Source organism: Ranitomeya variabilis, chromosome 6 (assembly GCF_051348905.1).
Source record: "Ranitomeya variabilis isolate aRanVar5 chromosome 6, aRanVar5.hap1, whole genome shotgun sequence".
Taxonomy (NCBI): Eukaryota; Metazoa; Chordata; class Amphibia; order Anura; family Dendrobatidae; genus Ranitomeya; species Ranitomeya variabilis.
Genome location: NC_135237.1, coordinates 577,017,209 through 577,042,572, shown reverse-complemented (window position 1 = coordinate 577,042,572; position 25,364 = coordinate 577,017,209). Strand labels below are relative to the sequence as shown.

At 41.8% G+C, this 25,364-nt stretch overlaps 1 protein-coding gene across 2 annotated transcripts in view; it reads left to right on the top strand.

Annotated features, from left to right (window-relative positions):
- LRRC24 (leucine rich repeat containing 24) overlaps nt 1-25,364 on the top strand; it is a 137,925-nt gene that overhangs the window by 18,561 nt on the left and 94,000 nt on the right. Inside the window, exon 2 of one of the 2 annotated variants that reach the window (XM_077271476.1) lies at nt 20,331-20,710. The exons of the other annotated variant lie outside the window; for it this stretch is intronic. The gene's annotated coding sequence lies outside the window, so the exon portion shown is untranslated. The remainder of the gene's footprint in view (nt 1-20,330; nt 20,711-25,364) is intronic. 2 annotated transcript variants of the gene reach the window in all.

The following is a 25,364-nucleotide window of genomic DNA, read 5'->3' as shown; positions in this document are numbered from 1 at the left end:
GATACCTGGTCAGGTGAACTCCTTCAGTGCCATCAGACGTACCATAGCTCCCCTTAGCGGCGGAGCCACAGTACTGCAACGACCAGGACTCTGGGGCGCTGCACATGTATACTCCTCTGCCCCTTCTCTAGTCCATGTACATTCCTCCTCCCCCTTCTGTAGTCCATGTACACTCCTCTCCCCCTTCTGTAGTCCATGTTCACTCCTATTCCCCCTTTTGTAGTCCATGTACACTCCTGTCCTCCTTTAGTAGTCCATGCACACTCCTGTCCCCATTATGTAGTCCATGTACACTCCTCTCCCCCTTCTGTAGTCCATGTACACTCCTCTCCCCCTTCTGTAGTCCATGTACACTCCTCTCCCCTTCTGTAGTCCATGTACACTCCTCTTCCCCTTCTGTAGTCCATGTACAGTCCACTTCCCCATCTGTAGTCCATCTACACTCCTCTTACCCCTTTTGTAGTCCATGTACACTCCTGTCCTCCTTTAGTAGTCCATGCACACTCCTGTTCCCATTATTCAGTCCATGTACACTCCTCCCCTCCTTCTGTAGTCCATGTACACTCTTCTCCCCCTTCTGTAGTCCATGTACATTCCTCCTCCCCCTTTTGTAGTCCATGTACAGTCCACTTCCCCTTCTGTAGTCCATGTACAGTCCTCTCCCCCTTCTGTAGTCCATGTACACTCCTCTTCCCCTTCTGTAGTCCATGTACAGTCCTCTCCCCCTTCTGTAGTCCATGTACACTCCTCTTCCCCTTCTGTAGTCCATATACACTCCTCTTACCCATTTTGTAGTCCATGTACACTCCTGTCCTCCTTTAGTAGTCCATGCACACTCCTGTCCCCGTTATGTAGTCCATGTACACTCCTCCCCTCCTTCTATAGTCCATGTACCCTCTTCTCCCCTTCTGTAGTCCATGTACTTTCCTCTCCCCCTTTTGTAGTCCATGTACACTCCTGTCCCCGTTATGTAGTCCATGTACACTCCTGTCCCCCTTATGTAGTCCATGTACACTCCTCTCCCCCTTATGTAGTCCATTTACACTCCTCTCCCCCTTCTGTACTTCATATACATTCCTCCTCCCCTTTTGTAGTCCATGTACACGCCTGTCCCTGTTATGTAGTCCATGTACACTCCTCTTCCCCTTCTGTAGTCCATGTACACTCCTCTCCCCCTTCTGTAGTCCATGTACACTCCTCTCCCCCTTCTGTAGTCCATGTACACTCCTCTCCCCTTCTGTAGTCCATGTACACTCCTCTTCCCCTTCTGTAGTCCATGTACAGTCCACTTCCCCATCTGTAGTCCATCTACACTCCTCTTACCCCTTTTGTAGTCCATGTACACTCCTGTCCTCCTTTAGTAGTCCATGCACACTCCTGTTCCCATTATTCAGTCCATGTACACTCCTCCCCTCCTTCTGTAGTCCATGTACACTCTTCTCCCCCTTCTGTAGTCCATGTACATTCCTCCTCCCCCTTTTGTAGTCCATGTACAGTCCACTTCCCCTTCTGTAGTCCATGTACAGTCCTCTCCCCCTTCTGTAGTCCATGTACACTCCTCTTCCCCTTCTGTAGTCCATGTACACTCCTCTTACCCATTTTGTAGTCCATGTACACTCCTGTCCTCCTTTAGTAGTCCATGCACACTCCTGTCCCCGTTATGTAGTCCATGTACACTCCTCCCCTCCTTCTATAGTCCATGTACCCTCTTCTCCCCTTCTGTAGTCCATGTACTTTCCTCTCCCCCTTTTGTAGTCCATGTACACTCCTGTCCCCGTTATGTAGTCCATGTACACTCCTGTCCCCCTTATGTAGTCCATGTACACTCCTCTCCCCCTTATGTAGTCCATTTACACTCCTCTCCCCCTTCTGTACTTCATATACATTCCTCCTCCCCTTTTGTAGTCCATGTACACGCCTGTCCCTGTTATGTAGTCCATGTACACTCCTCTTCCCCTTCTGTAGTCCATGTACACTCCTCTCCCCCTTCTGTAGTCCATGTACACTCCTCTTCCCCTTCTGTAGTCCATGTACACTCCTCTTCCCCTTCTGTAGTCCATGTACACTCCTCTTCCCCTTCTGTAGTCCATGTACACTCCTCTTCCCCTTCTGTAGTCCATGTACACCTCTTCCCCTTCTGTAGTCCATGTACACTCCGCTCCCCCTTCTGTAGTCCGTGTACACTCCTGTCCCCCCTTTAGTAGTCCATGTACACTCCTCTCCCTTTTCTGTAGTCCATGTACAGTCCTTTCCCCCTTCTGTAGTCCATGTACACTCCTCTTAATAATAATAATAATAATTTTTATTTATATAGCACCAACATATTCCGCAGCGCTTTACAAATTACAAATTATAGAGGGGACTTGTACAGACAATAGACATTACAGCATAACAGAAATCACAGTTCAAAATAGATACCAGTAGGAATGAGGGCCCTGCTCGCAAGCTACAAATTATGAGGAAAAGGGGAGACACGAGAGGTGGATGGTAACAATTGCTTTAGTTATTTCGACCAGCCATAGTGTAAGGATCGGGTGTTCATGTAAAGCTGCATGAACCAAAAACAGCCTTAGGCCGGCCTCACACAGCGTATATAAATACGGTCTGTTTTTTACGGCCGTAATACGCAGAAAAGTCCCCAAAATAGTGATCCGTATGTCATCCGTAGGCAGGGTGTGTCAGCGTATTTTGCACATGGCATCCTCCGTATGTAACCTGTATGGCATCCGTACTGCGAGATTTTCTCGCAGGCTTGCAAAACCGACATCTAATGGATTTATGTGCTCAAATGTTCTTTAAAACATATATACAGTGTATATATATATATATATATATATATATATATATGTCATTGAGACACATATATATATATTCTGTATTTCTATTTAATTCAGCGCGATATATGTGAAAAGCCGGTAATTCAATTGCCGGCTTTTCAATTCTCCTTCCCAAACCCGACAGGATATGAGACATGATTACATACAGTAAACCATCTCATATCCCCCTTTTTTCTTGCATATTCCACACTACTAATGTTAGTAGTGTGTATGTGGAAAATTTGGGCGCTGTAGCTGCTAAAATAAAGGGTTAAATGGCGGAAAAAAATTGGCGTGGGCTCCCACGCAATTTTCTCCGCCAGAGTGGTAAAGCCAGTGACTGAGGGCAGATATTAATAGCCTAGAGAGGGTCCATGGTTATTGGCCCCCCCTGGCTACAAACATCTGCCCCCAGCCACCCCAGAAAAGGCACATCTGGAAGATGCGCCTATTCTGGCACTTGGCCACTCTTATCCCACTCCTGTGTAGCGGTGGGATATGGGGTAATGAAGGGTTAATGTCACCTTGCTATTGTAAGGTGACATTAAGCCAGATTAATAACGGAGAGGCGTCAATTATGACACCTATTCATTATTAATCCAATTGTATGAAAGGGTTAAAAAAACACACACACATTATTAAAAAGTATTTTAATTAAATAAACACACAGGTTGTTTTAATATTTTATTGCTCTCTCAATCCACCTGAAGACCCTCGCTCTGAAAATAATAAAGCAACAATATACATACCTTCAGATGATCTGTCACGTCCCACGAAGTAAATCCATCTGAAGGGGTTAAATCATTTTACAGCCAGGAGCTGTGCTAAAGCACTCGCTCGTGCCTGTAAACCCCGGGTACTGAAAGGAAAGCAGGATGATCTGTACTTACCTTGAGTTGCGGTGATGCGCCCTCTGCTGGATGTCCTCATATGAACTCGAGTGTGGGAACTTTTCCAAGGCTCCAGTTCATGAGGACATCCAGCAGAGGGCGCATCACCGCAACTCAAGGTAAGTACAGATCATCCTTCTTTCCATTCAGTACCCGGGGTTTACAGGCACGAGCGAGTGCTTTAGCACAGCTCCTGGCTGTAAAATGATTTAACTCCTTCAGATGGATTTACTTCGTGGGACGTGACAGATCATCAGAAGGTATGTATATTGTTGGTTTATTATTTTGCAGAGCGAGGGTCTTCAGGTGGATTGAGAGAGCAATAAAATATTAAAAGAACCTGTGTGTTTATTTAATTAAAATACTTTGTAATAATGTGTGTGTGTTTTATTAACCATTTAGTACTATTGGATTAATAATGGATAGGTGTCATAATTGACGCCTCTCCATTATTAACCTGGCTTAATGTCACCTTACAATAGCAAGGTGGCATTAACCCTTCATTACCCCATATCCCACCACTACACGGGAATGGGAAGAGAGTGGCCAAGTGCCAGAATAGGTGCATCTTCCAGATGTGCCTTTTCTGGGGTGGCTGGGGGCAGATGTTTGTAGCCAGGGGGGGCCAATAACCATGGACCCTCTCCTGGCTATTAATATCTGCCCTCAGTCACTGGCTTTACCACTCTGGCGGAGAAAATTGCGCGGGAGCCCACGCCAATTTTTTCCGCCATTTAACCCTTTATTTTAGCAGCTACAGCGCCCAAATTTTGCACATACACACTACTAACATTAGTAGTGTGGAATATGCAAACAAAAGGGGATATGAGATGGTTTACTGTATGTAATCATGTCTCATATCCTGTCGGGTTGGGGAAGGAGAAATGAAAAGCCGGCAATTGAATTACCGGCTTTTCACTAACACCGCTGCGTATTTCTCGCAAGTCACACTGCTGGTCCGTGTGGAGTCCGTATTTTTCTCGCCCCCATAGACTTTCATTGGCGATTTTTTTGCGCAATACGGTGACAAACGCAGCATGCTGCGATTTTCTACGGTCGTACAAGACCGTATATTACGGATGCGTAATATACGGCAGATAGGAGCTGGGCCACAGATAATCATTGGGCCGTGTGTAATGCGTATTTTACGGACGTAGTTTATGCGCTCATACGTCCGTAAAACTCGCTAGTGTGAGGCCGGCCTAAGTATGTAGCAGTACAGACACAGAGGCTATTAACTGCATAAAGTGTATGAGAACATGATGCGAGGAACCTGATTATGTTTTTTTTTTTTTTGAATGGGCCACACAGGGATAGTTAGGTTAATGCATTGAGGCGGTAGGCCAGTCTGAACAAATGAGTTTTTAGGGCACGCTTAAAACTGTGGGGATTGGGGATTAATCGTATTAACCTAGGTAGTGCATTTCAAAGAATCGGCGCAGCACGTGTAAAGTCTTGGAGACGGGAGTGAGAGGTTCTGATTATTGAGGATGCTAACCTGAGGTCATTAGCGGAGCGGAGGGCACGGGTAGGGTGATAGACTGAGACCAGAGAGGAGATGTAGGGTGGTGCTGAGCCATGGAGTGCTTTGTGGATGAGGGTAGTAGTTTTGTACTGGATTCTGGAGTGGATGGGTAGCCAGTGTAATGACTGGCACAAGGTAGAGGCATCGGTGTAACGGTTGGTGAGGAATATGATCCTGGCAGCAGCATTCAGGACAGATTGGAGCGGGGAGAGTTTGGTAAGAGGGAGGCCGATTAGTAGAGAGTTACAATAGTCCAGACGAGAATGAATAAGTGAGACAGTAAGAGTTTTTGCAGAGTCGAAAGTAAGAAAAGGGTGAATTCTAGAAATGTTTTTGAGATGCAGAGCGAGCCGGTGATCGGATGTGGGGGGTGAATGAAGGCTCGGAATCAAGGAAGACCCCAAGGCAGCGGGCATGTTGCTTGGGAGTAATGGTGGAACCGCACACGGAGATGGCAATGTCAGGCAAAGGTAGGTTAGTAGAGGGAGAGAACACGAGGAGTTCAGTTTCACAGGTTCAGTTTCAGATAGCGGGAGGACATGATGTTAGAGACAGCGGTAAGACAATCACTGGTGTTTTCTAAGAAGGTCGGCGTGAAAGCAGGAGAAGAGGTGTATAATTGGGTGTCATCAGCATAGAGATGGTACTGGAAACCAAAACTACTGATTGTTTGTCCAATAGGGGCAGTATACAAAGAGAAGAGGAGGGGGCCTAGGACTGATCCTTGAGGAACCCCAACAGTAAGGGGAAGGGGAGAGGAGGAGGAACCAGCAAAACATACAGTGAAGGATCGGTCAGAGAGATAGGAGGAGAACCAAGAGAGAACGGTGTCCTTGAGGCCTATGGAGCGGAGCATAGTGGGGAGGAGCTGATGATCCACAGTGTCGAATGCTGCGGAGAGATCCAATAGAATTAGCATGGAGTAGTGACCATTGGATTTAGCTGTTAGTAGATCATTAGAGACTTTAGTGAGGGCAGTTTCAGTAGAGTGTAAAGAGCGGAAACCAGATTGAAGAGGGTCGAGAAGAGAGTTATCTGAGAGATAGCGGGTAAGACGGGAGTAGACCAGGCGTTCCAGGAGTTTAGAGATGAAGGGAAGATTAGAGACAGGTCTATAATTAGCGGCACAGTTTTGGTCGAGGGAGGGTTTTTTAAGTAATGGATGTATTGATGGCATGCTTAAATGAGGAGGGAAAAATACCGGAAGTGAGGGAAAGGTTGAATATTTTTGTCAGGTGAGAGGTGACAGCTGGGGAAAGGGACTGGAGGAGATGTGACGGAATGGGGTCACTGGTGCAAGTGGTCGGGCGAGAAGATGCAAGGAGCCTGTTTACTTCTTCTGTAACCGGTTCAAAGTCAGAGAGTGAACTAGATGCAGTGGGGGAGGGAGGACAGTGCCTGGTATGAAGAGATTGGGAGATGATTTCCTGTCGAATGTGGTCAATTTTTTCTTTGAAGTAATTGGCCAGATCGTCAGCGTGGAGATCCGTGGTTGGGGCCTGCTCTCTTGGGTTGAATAGGGGCTGGAAAGTGTCAAAGAGACGTTTAGGATTATTGGACTGCGAGGTGATGAAGGTGTTGAAATAGGTTTGTTTGGAGAGGTGAAGGGCAGAGTTGTATGTTTTTAGCATGAACTTATAATGGATGAAATCTTCGGGTAGATTAGATTTTCTCCACAGACGTTCGGCGCACCTGGAGCACCGCTGCAGGAAACGTGTTTGCAGCGTGTGCCACGGTTGTCACCGTCTGTGCCGAGTTGTTCTATGTATAGGAGGTGCAGCTTCATCCAGGGCACTTTGCAGGGTTTCATTGTAATGTTTCAGAGCAGAATCAGGACATGAGATGGAGGAGATTGGGGCCAATGAGGACTGCAAGTTCTTCATAAGTTTCTGGGTGTTAATGGCCTGTATGTTTCTATAAGTGTGGAAAGTGGGGGTGACCTGAGCGGGATGGCAGTTCTTGATAGAGAATGAAAGAAGGTTGTGGTCGGAGAGCGGGAGAGGGGAGTTTGTGAAATCATCCACTGAGCAAAGCCGGGAGAAGACCAAGTCAAGGGAGTTTCCATCTTCATGCGTTGGAGAGTTAGTATGCTGCGAGAGGCCAAAAGAGGAGGTTAGAGATAAAAGGTGAGAAGCAGATGGGGAGAGGGGAGAAGCAATGGGGATGTTAAAATCACCCATGATAAGGGTGGGGGTGTCACAGGAGAGAAAGTGTGGAAGCCAGGTGGCAAAGTGATCCAGGAACTGATGAGAGGGGCCAGGAGGACGATACACCACCGCCACTCGCATGGAGAAGGGGACGTAGAGTCTTGACAGCATGGACCTCAAAGGAAGGGAATACAAGTGAGGGTACTTGGGGGATAACTTGGAAGGTACATTTGGGTGAAAGGAGCAGACCAACGCCTCCACCTGCTCTGTTGTCTGATCTTGGGGTATGAGAAAAGTCCACCATATGAGAGAGCAGCAGCAGCGGTGGTGTCTGACTGCTGGATCCAGGTTTCAGTAAGAGCCAGGAGATTAAGAGAGTTAGAAAGGAAGAAGTCATGAATGAAGGAGAGTTTATTACACACAGAGCGAGAATTCCAAAGGGCACAATTGAAAGAGACAGAAGGCATGCATGGAATATTAATAAGGTTAGAGGGGTTTCTGGGTGTAGCAGTTGGGAGGTTTGACTGGCTATAACATGGGGGGCCGGGGTTGGGAGAGATGTCTCCAGCGACTAGGAGAAGGAGGATAGAAAGAGTAAGCAGATGGTGAAGTGATTTGTGAGAGCGTCTCTTGTGTTGGATGGTGGGACTGAATGGATCTGCGCTGTTAAGCAATGTGAACAGAGCATGAGTGCTATACATAGGAGAGGCAAGGACAGAGGGGCCGATATGGATGGAGTGTAGAGAGTTAATGCAAGGGCGGTGAATGTGAGTGAATGCAGCAGCCAGGATATCTATAATATAACGGTAGGAGCGTCACTCTGTCCGAAGCCTTTATGGACTGCGCAAGCGCGACGCTCCTAGCGTTAGATTATAGCCAGTGTCCGTATTCTAGAAAAAGAAAATGGCGCCGATTCTGGGAGCAGGGGGACATTTAGGAACCGTAAACAGGGGACGTGGGGACACGGTGGACTTGATCCCGCCCTCATGATGCTGTGGCAGTTCATGCCACAGCAATTTCTTACTTACGCCACCTGATTCCGGGCCATGAATGTCCCTCTGCTCCCGGAATCGGCGCCTGCGCAGTCCGCGCTTTCCGGCGCCATTTTCTTGGATACTGCAGTGTGTCTTCAAGAAAATGGTGCGCACTCAGCACCGCCACGCACAGCCGCCCGCAGTCAGCACAGCCGCACTCGGGCAGTAGAGCCGAAAAGAGAAAGATGGGAGCAACATATGGCAGAATGGAAACAGGAACAGGCAGAATGGGTGCAGCACATTACAACAGAATGGGGGCGCAGGATGGGAGCAGCACATGATAGAATGGGGGTGCAGGATGGGAGCAGCACATGACAGAATGGGGGCACAGGATGGGAGCAGCACATGACAGAATGGGGCCCGGGATGGGAGCAGCACATGACAGAATGGGGGCGCAGGATGGGAGCAGCACATGACAGAATGGGGGCACACACATGACAGGATGGGAGAGCAAGATGGGAGCAGCACATACCAGGATGGAGACCATATACCAATATAAATGCTCGCCACCCGGGCGTAGAACGGGTTCAATAGCTAGTATATTATACAAATACATATGGTGAGTATTTGTTCTGTTTCAAGTGAATAGGGAATAGGTTTAGGGTGTCTTACCTGTCTCCTGCCCTGTCTAACTGCCATGTTATAACTGCCGAATACTTAGAAAAAAATACTTAGAATAAAAGTACACGAATAATAGTGCACGAATGCATCCCCAAGCTATGTCTACATTTATAGAAGGCTAGCTCTTAGATCTCACTTTTTTTTTTTTGGGTGTTTCTCGCCCTCTCGTTAGCAATCAATCTAACTCAGTTGAGACAGCAGGACACAATAAATGTAGTGATCAGATAAACGTCCAGGTCTACATGGATCATAAACCCTTTTGAAACAGTTACGTGATCTCTCTGCATAAGGACAAGCAGAAGTGAGTTAAATATCTATAAACACAAACAAATGTATAATAAGATGACTAACATATATAGATATATGCAGGATTCAATGCCGAAGATAGAATGAATCAGATACCATCCAAGCCGCTTGCTGTCAGGGAATGGAGCAATAGACATGCAGGATATTTCAGTTCAGAGAATAAATCCTCTTCCCCTTTTGTAGTCCATGTACACTCCTCTCCCCCCTATTGTAGTCCATGTACACTCCTCTCCCCCCCTTTTGTAGTCCATGTACACTCCACTCCCCCTTCTGTAGTCCATGTACACTCCACTCCCCCTTTTGTAGTCCATGTACACTCCTCTCCCCCCCTTTTAAAGTCCATGTACACTCCACTCCCCCTTCTGTAGTCCATGTACACTCCTCTTCTCCCTTTTGTAGTCCATGTACACTCCTCTCCCCCTTCTGTAGTCCGTGTACACTCCTCTTCCCCCTTTTGTAGTCCATGTACACTCCTCTCCTCCTCTTTTGCAGTCCATGTACACTCCTCTCCCCGCCTTTTGTAGTCCATGTACACTCCACTCCCCCTTTTGTAGTCCATGTACACTCCTCTCCTCCTTCTGTAGTCCATGTACACTCCTCTTCTCCCTTTTGTAGTCCATGTACACTCCTCTTCCCCTTCTGTAGTCTGTGTGCACTCCTCTCCCCCCTTTTGTAGTCCATGTACACTCCTCTTCCCCTTCTGTAGTCTGTGTGCACTCCTCTCCCCCCTTTTGTAGTCCATGTACACTCCTCTTCCCCTTCTGTAGTCTGTGTGCACTCCTCTCCCCCCTTTTGTAGTCCATGTACACTCCACTCCCCCTTTTGTAGTCCATGTACACTCCTCGCCCCCATCTGTAGTCCATGTACACTCCACTCCCCCTTCTGTAGTCCATGTACACTCCTCTCCCCCCCTTTTGTAGACCATGTACAGTCCTCTCCCCCTTCTGTAGTCCGTGTACACTCCTGTCCCCCCTTTAGTAGTATCTACTTCTGCTGTACCTGGATGTGTTCACGCTTGGCTGTACGCAGCTTTCCTCCCTCGTAATGCGGTAATCCATCAAACTCCATTATTGCTGCTGCCATTGTCGCTGCTTGTGCGGAAATTCAGTAACATTCACATCAATTGTATTAACCCCGGAGATGCTGGATCCAGGATTCCTTCATTGTGATTCTCAGTCTTGTGATCAGGATGTGGATGCGCTAAATATCTAAAGTATTAGCCAAGAGCAAACTGTGCAAACAAGATATACGTGTAGTGCGCCACAAAGTGTCCCACCAATAGAAACTGGTGCCATTGCCCTGACGGTTTTCTGGCTTCCTTGACCACTAGGTGGCAGCGTTGCTTACAGCTGCTTTTTCCTGGGATCTTCTCCTGTTATTAATCATCTGCAGCTCCTGCTTTATTGGGAATGTTCTGCAAGTGTTTCTGGTGGAAAGGTGAAATTAGAATTTTCAATTCCCAAGAAGCAAAACGACCTCAACTCCAGAATATTATAAAGTGCAGTCAGATCCTTATGGTACGAAACCGCATCACGGTGATTATACTGCAAAACAAAGGTGGAATATTCACAAGTTCCTGCTCCATGTAACAAGATAAAAAGAGACAAGAGCTAATTACAGCCAGCGCAATAAAAACACAACTCCACTCCCTGTAGAAGACGAGCAAGCATACAAAACAGTCCAAACCTACATGAAAGTCCAATATACACTACATATACTGTACAAAAATACGTCTACTATAATACTGCCCCTATGTACAAGAATATATCTACCATAATACTGCCCCTATGTATAAGAATATATCTACTATAATACTGCCCCTATGTACAAGAATATAACTACTATAATACTGCTCCTATGTACAAGAATATAACTACTATAATACTGCCCCTATATACAAGAATATAACTACTATAATACTGCTCCTATGTACAAGAATATAACTACTATAATACTGCCCTATGTACAAGAATATAACTACTATAATACTGCTCCCTATGTACAAGAATATAACTACTATAATACTGCCCCTATGTACAAGAATATATCTACCATAATACTGCCCCTATGTACAAGAATATAACTACTATAATACTGCTCCTATGTACAAGAATATAACTACTATAATACTGCTCCTATTTACAAGAATATAACTACTATAATACTGCCACTATGTACAAGAATATAACTACTATAATACTGCCCCTATGTACAAGAATATAACTACTATAATACTGCCCTATGTACAAGAATATAACTACTATAATACTGCCCCTATGTACAAGAATATAACTACTATAATACTGCTCCTATGTACAAGAATATAACTACTATAATACTGCCCTATGTACAAGAATATAACTACTATAATACTGCCCCTATGTACAAGAATATAACTACTATAATACTGCCCCTATATACAAGAATATAACTACTATAATACTGCTCCTATGTACAAGAATATAACTACTATAATACTGCCCTATGTACAAGAATATAACTACTATAATACTGCTCCCTATGTACAAGAATATAACTACTATAATACTGCCCTATGTACAAGAATATAACTACTATAATACTGCTCCCTATGTACAAGAATATAACTACTATAATACTGCTCCTATGTACAAGAATATAACTACTATAATACTGCTCCTATGTACAAGAATATAACTACTATAATACTGCCCTATGTACAAGAATATAACTACTATAATACTGCCCCTATGTACAAGAATATAACTACTATAATACTGCCCCTATGTACAAGAATATAACTACTATAATACTGCCCCTATATACAAGAATATAACTACTATAATACTGCTCCTATGTACAAGAATATAACTACTATAATACTGCCCTATGTACAAGAATATAACTACTATAATACTGCTCCCTATGTACAAGAATATAACTACTATAATACTGCCCCTATGTACAAGAATATATCTACCATAATACTGCCCCTATGTACAAGAATATAACTACTATAATACTGCTCCTATGTACAAGAATATAACTACTATAATACTGCTCCTATGTACAAGAATATAACTACTATAATACTGCCACTATGTACAAGAATATAACTACTATAATACTGCCCCTATGTACAAGAATATAACTACTATAATACTGCCCTATGTACAAGAATATAACTACTATAATACTGCCCCTATGTACAAGAATATAACTACTATAATACTGCTCCTATGTACAAGAATATAACTACTATAATACTGCTCCTATGTACAAGAATATAACTACTATAATACTGCCCTATGTACAAGAATATAACTACTATAATACTGCCCCTATGTACAAGAATATAACTACTATAATACTGCCCCTATGTACAAGAATATAACTACTATAATACTGCCCCTATATACAAGAATATAACTACTATAATACTGCTCCTATGTACAAGAATATAACTACTATAATACTGCCCTATGTACAAGAATATAACTACTATAATACTGCTCCCTATGTACAAGAATATAACTACTATAATACTGCCCTATGTACAAGAATATAACTACTATAATACTGCTCCCTATGTACAAGAATATAACTACTATAATACTGCTCCTATGTACAAGAATATAACTACTATAATACTGCTCCTATGTACAAGAATATAACTACTATAATACTGCCCTATGTACAAGAATATAACTACTATAATACTGCTCCCTATGTACAAGAATATAACTACTATAATACTGCCCCTATGTACAAGAATATAACTACTATAATACTGCCCCTATGTACAAGAATATAACTACTATAATACTGCTCCTATGTACAAGAATATAACTACCATAATACTGCCCCTATGTATAAGAATATATCTACCATAATACTGCTCCTATGTACAAGAATATAACTACCATAATACTGCCCCTATGTATAAGAATATATCTACTATAATACTGCCCCTATGTACAAGAATATAACTACTATAATACTGCTCCTATGTACAGGAATATAACTACTATAATACTGCCTCCTATGCACAAGAATATAACTACTATAATACTGCCCCTATGTACAAGAATATAACTACTATAATACTGCCCCTATGTACAAGAATATAACTACTATAATACTGCCCCTATGTACAAGAATATAACTACTATAATACTGCTCCTATGTACAAGAATATAACTACTATAATACTGCCCCTATGTACAAGAATATAACTACTATAATACTGCCCCCTATGTACAAGAATGAAACTACTATAATACTGCTCCTATGTACAAGAATATAACTACTATAATACTGCCCCTATGTACAAGAATATAACTACTATAATACTGCTCCTATGTACAAGAATATAACTACTATAATACTGCTCCTATGTACAAGAATATAACTACTATAATACTGCCCTATGTACAAGAATATAACTACTATAATACTGCTCCCTATGTACAAGAATATAACTACTATAATACTGCCCTATGTACAAGAATATAACTACTATAATACTGCTCCCTATGTACAAGAATATAACTACTATAATACTGCTCCTATGTACAAGAATATAACTACTATAATACTGCTCCTATGTACAAGAATATAACTACTATAATACTGCCCTATGTACAAGAATATAACTACTATAATACTGCCCCTATGTACAAGAATATAACTACTATAATACTGCCCCTATGTACAAGAATATAACTACTATAATACTGCCCCTATATACAAGAATATAACTACTATAATACTGCTCCTATGTACAAGAATATAACTACTATAATACTGCCCTATGTACAAGAATATAACTACTATAATACTGCTCCCTATGTACAAGAATATAACTACTATAATACTGCCCCTATGTACAAGAATATATCTACCATAATACTGCCCCTATGTACAAGAATATAACTACTATAATACTGCTCCTATGTACAAGAATATAACTACTATAATACTGCTCCTATGTACAAGAATATAACTACTATAATACTGCCACTATGTACAAGAATATAACTACTATAATACTGCCCCTATGTACAAGAATATAACTACTATAATACTGCCCTATGTACAAGAATATAACTACTATAATACTGCCCCTATGTACAAGAATATAACTACTATAATACTGCTCCTATGTACAAGAATATAACTACTATAATACTGCCCTATGTACAAGAATATAACTACTATAATACTGCCCCTATGTACAAGAATATAACTACTATAATACTGCCCCTATGTACAAGAATATAACTACTATAATACTGCCCCTATATACAAGAATATAACTACTATAATACTGCTCCTATGTACAAGAATATAACTACTATAATATTGCCCTATGTACAAGAATATAACTACTATAATACTGCTCCCTATGTACAAGAATATAACTACTATAATACTGCCCTATGTACAAGAATATAACTACTATAATACTGCTCCCTATGTACAAGAATATAACTACTATAATACTGCTCCTATGTACAAGAATATAACTACTATAATACTGCTCCTATGTACAAGAATATAACTACTATAATACTGCCCTATGTACAAGAATATAACTACTATAATACTGCTCCCTATGTACAAGAATATAACTACTATAATACTGCCCCTATGTACAAGAATATAACTACTATAATACTGCCCCTATGTACAAGAATATAACTACTATAATACTGCTCCTATGTACAAGAATATAACTACCATAATACTGCCCCTATGTATAAGAATATATCTACCATAATACTGCTCCTATGTACAAGAATATAACTACCATAATACTGCCCCTATGTATAAGAATATATCTACTATAATACTGCCCCTATGTACAAGAATATAACTACTATAATACTGCTCCTATGTACAGGAATATAACTACTATAATACTGCCTCCTATGCACAAGAATATAACTACTATAATACTGCCCCTATGTACAAGAATATAACTACTATAATACTGCCCCTATGTACAAGAATATAACTACTATAATACTGCCCCTATGTACAAGAATATAACTACTATAATACTGCTCCTATGTACAAGAATATAACTACTATAATACTGCCCCTATGTACAAGAATATAACTACTATAATACTGCCCCCTATGTACAAGAATGAAACTACTATAATACTGCTCCTATGTACAAGAATATAACTACTATAATACTGCCCCTATGTACAAGAATATAACTACTATAATACTGCTCCTATGTACAAGAATATAACTAATATAATACTGCTCCTATGTACAAGAATATAACTACTATAATACTGCCCCTATGTACAAGAATATAACTACTATAATACTGCCCCTATGTACAAGAATATAACTACTATAATACTGCCCCTATGTACAAGAATATAACTACTATAATACTGCCCCTATGTACAAGAATATAACTACTATAATACTGCCCCTATGTACAAGAATATAACTACTATAATACTGCTCCTATGTACAAGAATATAACTACTATAATACTGCCCCTATGTACAAGAATATAACTACTATAATACTGCCCCTATGTACAAGAATATAACTACTATAATACTGCCCCTATGTACAAGAATATAACTACTATAATACTGTTCCCTATATACAAGAATATAACTACTATAATACTGCTCCTATAAACAAGAATATAACTACTATAATACTGCTCCTATGTACAAGAATATAACTACTATAATACTGCTCCTAAGTACAAGAATATAACTACTATAATACTGCTCCTATGTACAAGAATATAACTACTATAATACTGCTCCTATGTACAAGAATATAACTACTATAATACTGTTCCTATGTACAAGAATATAACTACTATAATACTGCCCCTATGTACAAGAATATAACTACTATAATACTGCCCCTATGTACAAGAATATAACTAGTATAATACTGCCCCTATGTACAAGAATATAACTACTATAATACTGCTCTTATGTACAAGAATATAACTACTATAATACTGTTCCTATGTACAAGAATATAACTACTATAATACTGCCCCTATGTACAAGAATATAACTACTATAATACTGTTCCCTATATACAAGAATATAACTACTATAATACTGCTCCTATGTACAAGAATATAACTACTATAATACTGCCCCTATGTACAAGAATATAACTACTATAATACTGCTCCTATGTACAAGAATATACTACTATAATACTGCTCCTATGTACAAGAATATAACTACTATAATACTGTTCCTATGTACAAGAATATAACTACTATAATACTGCTCCTATGTACAAGAATATAACTACTATAATACTGCCCCTATGTACAAGAATATAACTACTATAATACTGCCCCTATGTACAAGAATATAACTACTATAATACTGCCCCTATGTACAAGAATATAACTACTATAATACTGCCCCTATTTTCAAGAATATAACTACTGTAATACTGCTCCTATGTACAAGAATATAACTACTATAATACTGCTCCTATGTACAAGAATATAACTACTATATTACTGCTCCTATGCACAAGAATATAACTACTATAATACTGCCCCTATGTACAAGAATATAACTACTACAATACTGCCCCTATGTACAAGAATATAACTACTATAATACTGCCCCTATGTACAAGAATATAACTACTATAATACTGCCCCTATGTACAAGAATATAACTACTATAATACTGCCCCTATGTACAAGAATATAACTACTATAATACTGCCCCTATGTACAAGAATATAACTACTATAATACTGCTCCTATGTACAAGAATATACCTACTATAATACTGACCCCTATGTACAAGAATATAACTACTATAATACTGCTCCTATGTACAAGAATATAACTACCATATTACTGCTCCTATGTACAAGAATATAACTACTATAATACTGCTCCTATGTACAGGAATATAACTACTATAATACTGCCCCTATGTACAAGAATATAACTACTATAATACTGCCCCTATGTACAAGAATATAACTACTATAATACTGCTCCTATGTACAAGAATATAACTACTATAATACTGCCCCTATGTACAAGAATATAACTACTATAATACTGCTCCTATGTACAAGAATATACCTACTATAATACTGACCCCTATGTACAAGAATATAACTACTATAATACTGCTCTTATGTACAAGAATATAACTACTATAATACTGCTCCTATGTACAAGAATATAACTACTATAATACTGCCCCTATGTACAAGAATATAACTACTATAATACTGCCCCCTATGTACAAGAATATAACTACTATAATACTGCCCCTATGTACAAGAATATAACTACTATAATACTGCTCCTATATACAAGAATATAACTACTATAATACTGCTCCTATGTACAAGAATATAACTACCATATTACTGCTCCTATGTACAAGAATATAACTACTATAATACTGCTCCTATGTACAGGAATATAACTACTATAATACTGCCCCTATGTACAAGAATATAACTACTATAATACTGCCCCTATGTACAAGAATATAACTACTATAATACTGCTCCTATGTACAAGAATATAACTACTATAATACTGCCCCTATGTACAAGAATATAACTACTATAATACTGCTCCTATGTACAAGAATATACCTACTATAATACTGACCCCTATGTACAAGAATATAACTACTATAATACTGCTCCTATGTACAAGAATATAACTACTATAATACTGCCCCTATGTACAAGAATATAACTACTATAATACTGCTCTTATGTACAAGAATATAACTACTATAATACTGCTCCTATGTACAAGAATATAACTACTATAATACTGCCCCTATGTACAAGAATATAACTACTATAATACTGCTCCTATGTACAAGAATATAACTACTATATTACTGCTCCTATGTACAAGAATATAACTACTATAATACTGCTCTTATGTACAAGAATATAACTACTATATTACTGCTCCTATGTACAAGAATATAACTACTATAATACTGCTCTTATGTACAAGAATATAACTACTATAATACTGCTCCTATGTATAAGAATATAACTACTATAATACTGCCCCTATGTACAAGAATATAACTACTATAATACTGCCCCCTATGTACAAGAATATAACTACTATAATACTGCTCCTGTGTACAAGAATATAACTACTATAATACTCTCCTATGTACAAGAATATAACTACTATAATACTGCTCTTATGTACAAGAATATAACTACTATAATACTGCTCCTATGTACAAGAATATAACTACTATAATACTGCCCCTATGTACAAGAATATAACTACTATAATACTGCTCCTATGTACAAGAATATAACTACCATATTACTGCTCATATGTACAAGAATATAACTACTATAATACTGCTCCTATGTACAGGAATATAACTACTATAATACTGCCCCTATGTACAAGAATATAACTACTATAATACTGCCCCTATGTACAAGAATATAACTACTATAATACTGCTCCTATGTACAAGAATATAACTACTATAATACTGCCCCTATGTACAAGAATATAACTACTATAATACTGCTCCTATGTACAAGAATATACCTACTATAATACTGACCCCTATGTACAAGAATATAACTACTATAATACTGCTCCTATGTACAAGAATATAACTACTATAATACTGCCCCTATGTACAAGAATATAACTACTATAATACTGCTCTTATGTACAAGAATATAACTACTATAATACTGCTCCTATGTACAAGAATATAACTACTATAATACTGCTCCTATGTACAAGAATATAACTACTATAATACTGCTCCTATGTACAAGAATATAACTACTATAATACTGCCCCTATGTACAAGAATATAACTACTATAATACTGCTCCTATGTACAAGAATATAACTACTATATTACTGCTCCTATGTACAAGAATATAACTACTATAATACTGCTCTTATGTACAAGAATATAACTACTATATTACTGCTCCTATGTACAAGAATATAACTACTATAATACTGCTCTTATGTACAAGAATATAACTACTATAATACTGCTCCTATGTATAAGAATATAACTACTATAATACTGCCCCTATGTACAAGAATATAACTACTATAATACTGCCCCCTATGTACAAGAATATAACTACTATAATACTGCCCCCTATGTACAAGAATATAACTACTATATTACTGCCCCTATGTACAAGAATATAACTACTATAATACTGCCCCTATGTACAATAATATAACTACTATAATACTGCTCCTATGTACAAGAATATAACTACTATAATACTGCTATACTGCTCCTATGTACAAGAATATAACTACTATAATACTGCTCTTATGTACAAGAATATAACTACTATAATACTGCCCCTATGTACAAGAATATAACTACTATAATACTGCTCCTATGTACAAGAATATAACTACTATAATACTGCCCCCTATGTACAAGAATATAACTACTATAATACTGCCCCCTATGTACAAGAATATAACTACTATATTACTGCCCCTATGTACAAGAATATAACTACTATAATACTGCCCCTATGTACAATAATATAACTACTATAATACTGCTCTTATGTACAAGAATATAACTACTATAATACTGCTCTTATGTACAAGAATATAACTACTATAATACTGCTCCTATGTACAAGAATATATCTACTATAATACTGCTCTTATGTACAAGAATATAACTACTATAATACTGCTCCTATGTACAGGAATATAACTACTATAATACTGCCCCCTATGTACAAGAATGTAACTACTATAATACTGCTCCTATGTACAGGAATATAACTACTATAATACTGCCCCCTATGTACAAGAATATAACTACTATAATACTGCTCCTATGTACAAGAATATAACTACTGTAATATGCTCCTATGTACAAGAATATAACTACTATAATACTGCCCCTATGTACACGTATATAACTGATATAATGCTGACCTTGGTTTTCCTTCTCCCTCAGTTGCGTTGCTTTCCGTGTCCTCGGAGCTTACAGTCCCTGTGCTGGGTGGTGAGCGCCTCTTCCACAGTTGTGTGTCGGCTCTTTTCCATCCTGTCTGCTGGATATAGCGGTTGTATACAGCACGGGCCGGTGGTGAATAATCAGGTAACTGTCCGTGCTGCAGCCTGGATGTGGATTCTCCTGGAATATAATCTGGAATGTTAATGAGGAGCTGGGGAGAGAAGCTCGTGGTGAAGTGTCGGCAGTGATCCTGATCGTGACCTCGGCCTCGGCTCTTCGCCAATACTGGGAAAATGGAGCAGAAAAACTATTTATACAGATCACAAGGCTCTGTGGATCATCTGGGATGAGGTTCCGACCGGATTAGCACCTTACAGGAGGTATGTGGCATCAAGAGCCTCGTGTGAGACATGCATGACTGCAGCATCCCAGGTTATAGAGTGCAGCTCTGGGGTATAATACAGGATGTAACTCAGGATCAGTAATGTAATGTATGTACACAGTGACTGCACCAGCAGAATAGTGAGTGCAGCTCTGGGGTATAATACAGGATGTAACTCAGGATCAGTAATGTAATGTATGTACACAGTGACTGCACCAGCAGAATAGTGAGTGCAGCTCTGGAGTATAATACAGGAGGTAACTCAGGATCAGTAATGTAATGTATGTACACAGTGACTGCACCAGCAGAATAGTGAGTGCAGCTCTGGGGTATAATACAGGAGGTAACTCAGGATCAGTAATGTAATGTATGTACACAGTGACTGCACCAGCAGAATAGTGAGTGCAGCTCTGGGGTATAATACAGGATGTAACTCAGGATCAGTAATGTAATGTATGTACACAGTGACTGCACCAGCAGAATAGTGAGTGCAGCTCTGGAGGATAATGCAGGAGGTAACTCAGGATCAGTAATGTAATGTATGTACACAGTGACTGCACCAGCAGAATAGTGAGCGCAGCTCTGGAGTATAATACAGGAGGTAACTCAGGATCAGTAATGTAATGTATGTGCACAGTGACTGCACCAGCAGAATAGTGAGTGCAGCTCTGGGGTATAATACAGGATGTAACTCAGGATCAGTAATGTAATGTATGTACACAGTGAACGCACCAGCAGAATAGTGAGTGCAGCTCTGGGGTATAATACAGGAGGTAACTCAGGATCTGTAATGTAATGTATGTACACAGTGAACGCACCAGCAGAATAGTGAGTGCAGCTCTGGGGTATAATACAGGAGGTAACTCAGGATCAGTAATGTAATGTATGTACACAGTGACTGCACCAGCAGAATAGTGAGTGCAGCTCTGGGGTATAATACAGGATGTAACTCAGGATCAGTAATGTAATGTATGTACACAGTGACTGCACCAGCAGAATAGTGAGTGCAGCTCTGGGGTATAATACAGGAGGTAACTCAGGATCAGTAATGTAATGTATGTACACAGTGACTGCACCAGCAGAATAGTGAGTGCAGCTCTGGGGTATAATACAGGAGGTAACTCAGGTTGAGTAATGTATGTACACAGTGAGTGTAGCTCTGGAGTATAATACAGTTTCGTGCTTCAGATGTGAATGATCAGTGTGAATTTCTTCTTGTCTGACACTTTGGTTGTAGTAGAATTACCCGGTGTCTCATGCTGGGCAGCAGTGGTAAAGAGGGCTGCCTGGCTGAGTAGCTGGCACTTTGTGTACACGGAGTCGGTGTCAGCTCTTATTCTCTGATCTTTGCCAGTTGTGTCCTTCTCTCAGGGAGCGATTATCGTGGTGTTTTGGAGGACGCTCCCGCGCGGTGTGACCCGGGCTATGTCAGGATGGCTTTTCAGCATACAATGATGACAGCAGCAGAGGTCTTCTGGTTCGGGGATTCTCCTCTTGCGGGTGGTCAGTAGATGTTCCTGGAGGTGCAGGTGATATCACCGGGACTGAGAGGCGCTTGTAAAGCGCTGTTCACACTGTGGCAGGATTGGAGGAGCGCTAAGTAGTGACATCTGTCCACCTTCTGGGGATGAGGTGGAGCGGAGTAGCGGGCCGAAGACCAGCGCCGTCTGCCGCAGTCGATAGTTGCCCGCCGTGCCGGTAGCCAATGTGGCCGTGTGAGATAGCGGGATGTGCAGGAGGCTGCTGACATGGTGTCGCTGCTCTCGGATTGTCCTCGTCTGGTTGAATGGACAATGTGGTGACATCTGTGCTCGCTGAGCCGTGACAAGAAAAGCCGGTTCATTGCTGTGCGAGGATTCCGTGACCCGCACAATGCACCGCAGAAATGCCCCCTGTACTGCTGCGCCCGTGGGTGCAGGGGGTAAAGTCGATGTTCCCCACATCTGAAGGTCACATCACCCCAAATGTCACTTATGATGTGTGACGTCCTTAGGTCTCATGCACACTCGTGGGACAAGTAGTGACGGGATCCACCCAGGAACGGCCACAAATCATGCAACAATAATCCATTTGTGGTACAGCAGCTTCTGTCTTTCACTATGTCACCCTCCAAAAATATCTGGATGGTTTTGAGACATTAAAGTGAACAGTTTCTCATGAGCTCCAGTTTGTGCTGCAGAGCTTCTCTTCCAAATGCATGGAGATAAGAACGTGACACTAAGGTCCAGTCTCTAGTGTGTATAGAAAAAGTCCCACATCTGTGTGATGATAAGCATCTCAGCAAGTGAGGAGATGCCCCGCCCCTGCTTATGTGGAGGACACACCCCTGCTTATGTTTAGGGTGCTCTCCCCTCATGTGTGATGGTAAGCATCTCTGCAGGTGAGGAGATGCCCCGCCCCTGCTTATGTGGAGGACACACCCCTGCTTATGTTTAGGGTGCTCTCCCCTCATGTGTGATGGTAAGTATCTCTGCAGGTGAGGAGATGCCCCGCCCCGCTTATGTGGAGGACACACCCCTGCTTATGTTTAGGGTGCTCTCCCCTCATGTGTGATGGTAAGCATCTCTGCAGGTGAGGAGATGCCCTGCCCCTGCTTATGTGGAGGACACACCCCTGCTTATGTTTAGGGTGCTCTCCCCTCATGTGTGATGGTAAGCATCTCTGCAGGTGAGGAGATGCCCCGCCCCTGCTTATGTGGAGGACACACCCCTGCTTATGTTTAGGGTGCTCTCCCCTCATGTGTGATGGTAAGCATCTCTGCAGGTGAGGAGATGCCCCGCCCCTGCTTATGTGGAGGACACACCCCTGCTTATGTTTAGGGTGCTCTCCCCTCATGTGTGATGGTAAGCATCTCTGCAGGTGAGGAGATGCCCCGCCCCTGCTTATGTGGAGGACACACCCCTGCTTATGTTTAGGGTGCTCTCCCCTCATGTGTGATGGTAAGCATCTCTGCAGGTGAGGAGATGCCCCGCCCCTGCTTACGTGGTGGACACACCCTATCTTATGTGGTGGACACACCTGCTTAGACCCTTCCGTAAGTGTATAATTGGAGAGATTCATTACTATCTACTGAGAATACTATCCTTGCTTATCTGATGGGGAACACCCATGCCATTATTATCTGTAACGATGTTTCTATGTAAAGGGACACTCCTCGGCATTTGTTACTTTACTTGCCCCTGCATATGTGATGGGAAACACCCCTGCTTATAGACTCTCCTCCATCTGTGCACATGTGACACACATCTTAGTTTTCACATTTTGTCTCTTCAGTGTTCTTGGTCTTTTAGTATGAAGTTTCTATGGTTACTGAGGACAATTATAAACATTCTTGATACATTGTGACAAATCCATTAAGTTTCTGTGATGCCTTATTATTTCCAGCACTGCCCCTTGTTCCCCAGACTCCTGCCCCTCGTTCCCCAGACTCCTGCCCCTCGTTCCCCAGGCTCCTGCCCCTCGTTCCCCAGGCTCCTGCCCCTCGTTCCCCAGACTCCGGCCCCTCGTTCCCCAGACTCCGGCCCCTCGTTCCCCAGGCTCCTGCCCCTCGTTCCCCAGACTCCGGCCCCTCGTTCCCCAGACTCCAGCCCCTCGTTCCCCAGGCTCCTGTCCCTCGTTCCCCAGGCTCCTGCCCCTCGTTCCCCAGGCTCCTGCCCCTCGTTCCCCAGACTCCGGCCCCTCGTTCCCCAGACTCCGGCCCCTCGTTCCCCAGGCTCCTGCCCCTCGTTCCCCAGACTCCGGCCCCTCGTTCCCCAGACTCCAGCCCCTCGTTCCCCAGGCTCCTGTCCCTCGTTCCCCAGGCTCCTGCCCCTCGTTCCCCAAACTCCTGCCCCTCGTTCCCCAGACTCCGGCCCCTCATTCCCCAGACTCCTGCCCCTCGTTCCCCAGACTCCTGCCCCTCGTTCCCCAGACTCCAGCCCCTCGTTCCCCAGACTCCGGCCCCTCGTTCCCCAGACTCCGGCCCCTCGTTCCTCACACTCTCTTGCCCATTGTTCCCCACACTCTTGCCCCTTGTTCTCCAGACTTCTTCCTGTCTCAGGTGTACCACAACAGAGAGGAGCCAGAAGACCACAGCATCTGATATCTCCTACTCTTGCACTGAGTAGAAGTGCTTCACCATCATATTAAATGTTGTGAATTTTTTTTTAGCAGTGCAGGGGTTAATCTCAGTTGAGAGCTCATGGAAGCTTTCCTGCATTAAGGCTCTCAGCTGTTCAGTGTTAGCAACTCCCATCTCTTATATAATTTGGGTCCTGGCTAGCACTCATTGTCAGAGTTAGCTTATGCTGTATGGCTGGAGGTTGTTGGTGGTTATTGTGGGAGAAGGCTTTGGTAGGTTGATCTGTAAGGCCGGCGTTACACTGGTATATTGCATCCGATGCCAGAGCATCGGATGCGATATGCTAATGACACTCGGCTCCTGCTCGCAGCAGAGCAGGAGCCGAGTGTCATGCGTCTGTGCTCCGATTCTCTTGCACAGGGAGGATCGGAGCACAGCTGCGGAGGAGGCGGAGAAATGAATTTCTCCATCTCCTCCATTGCTGGGGTCCGCTTATAATGCACATCACTCGGATGATATCCAAGTGATGTGCGCTATCTCACTCGCACCCATAGGCTTATATGGGTGGGAGTGAGCCCAGAGTTTTCCTCGG